Source organism: Austrofundulus limnaeus, unplaced genomic scaffold (genome assembly GCF_001266775.1).
Source record: "Austrofundulus limnaeus strain Quisiro unplaced genomic scaffold, Austrofundulus_limnaeus-1.0 Scaffold163, whole genome shotgun sequence".
NCBI classification, from domain to species: Eukaryota; Metazoa; Chordata; class Actinopteri; order Cyprinodontiformes; family Rivulidae; genus Austrofundulus; species Austrofundulus limnaeus.
The window spans coordinates 147,082-148,670 of record NW_013952565.1 but is presented as its reverse complement, the minus strand read 5'-3'; positions in this window follow the sequence as shown (position 1 = coordinate 148,670).

The window sequence follows — 1,589 nt, the reverse complement described above, 5'->3', positions numbered from 1 at the left end:
AAATGCTAGGTCAAGGGAAAACACAAGTGATATCTAAGAATGACTGTTTTTAGAAAATCTTGTTCTGACTTTAACCATTCTATCTGCAGATGAACAGCATGTCATGAAAACCTAGGTCATTAAAGTATGTCATGAATTACTGGCTTAAACCTAAAAGTATTAGTTCCATCACACATTGCATCAGTAACAAGGTGGCATGCTTAAGTGAAAAATGTAATAGTTTTTTTTAGGTAATTATAAGTTTTCCTCTTTCACAAACAACAACTTTTAGTAGAATAGAGAAATAACTTAACAGATCCCTTTAAATCTTCGGGTTAGTGTATTTCCAATGCAATACAGACTACACATCTTTACAATCAATAAGACATGAATGTGCGAATAAAAAGCAGAATCAGATTTAGGTTTGATATATTGTTTTATTTATATAAATGTCAAAAGATACAAAGATTTTCACAACTGCTCTTGGTAAACAGCAGTGTATTTACAGCCATCAGATCTCATCCACATCTTAAATTTTCTTTCAGCAAAAGCCAAATTTTCTCACTTAGGCTGAGATTTGTGAGATTTATCCGTGATGACATGGTCACCGTGTGAGCGCTGAGCCACACCTGCCCCCGTTTTTACATATGAACCACACAAAGGTCAAGTGTGTGGTGGCGGCTGCCTGATGAATGCATTGCCAGGGGATTATTTCACAGCAGTCAGGACTGAAGAAGAAAAAGGGGCTGAGCAGGTGGAATGAATGTTGTTTACAGGAAAACAGCAGTACAATTTAAAAATAAAAAAAGTATTTTTGCTTTAATCCACTTCAACTGAGAGTAGGTGCAAAATAAAATGGAAGCAATTAGAGTGCTTGCATCATTACACAAATATTGTAGGAATGTAGATGAACAGCCTGCAAGCTGGTTCACGATGTAATTACACTGCTGGTTTAATTACCTGTACCTGCACAAACGCGTGCAGATACTGGTATTATGAGTCTGAATATTTTCACCCCTCTGTTTTATTTATCTTTTCTAGGCTATCATTGTGTGGTTGTTGTTTTGTCTGGGTAAATCCTGCAGGAAACAGTTCAGGCATGCTCATAATGACAATGAAAATTAGGTGAGAGCGATATGGGTGCGGCACGGTTGTTAACATATAATTATCTGCCCAAATCGTCAAAAGGCATTTGAACCGCATTCTCCAAGAAAAACTTATTGACAATTTTTAAAAATGTCAAAGGCTGGTTATACATTATGTCTTATTATTGCATCTTTCAACAAACTGTTTAAAGTTGTGAGTATTAGAGCTTTAGAGTTTACAAGATCAAAAAAACAGCAAAAACACACAGAAACCTGAATCTACAATATTTTTTTTCATAGTTTTTTTTTTCAGAGGGTGGATGATTTGTTTGGTTTGTTTTGTTTTATTGTTTCATCTCAGTCAGACCTGGTACTCATTTCTCACCTCTTCCTCATTTACTAATAATCAGACCAGCTGCATTCACTCCTACTCATCGCTTTTTAAACTCATCATTTGTTTGTTCCCCACCTGTTTTATCCAGGTCATCCCCACTTGAACTCCTAATTTATGTCTATATATTATAC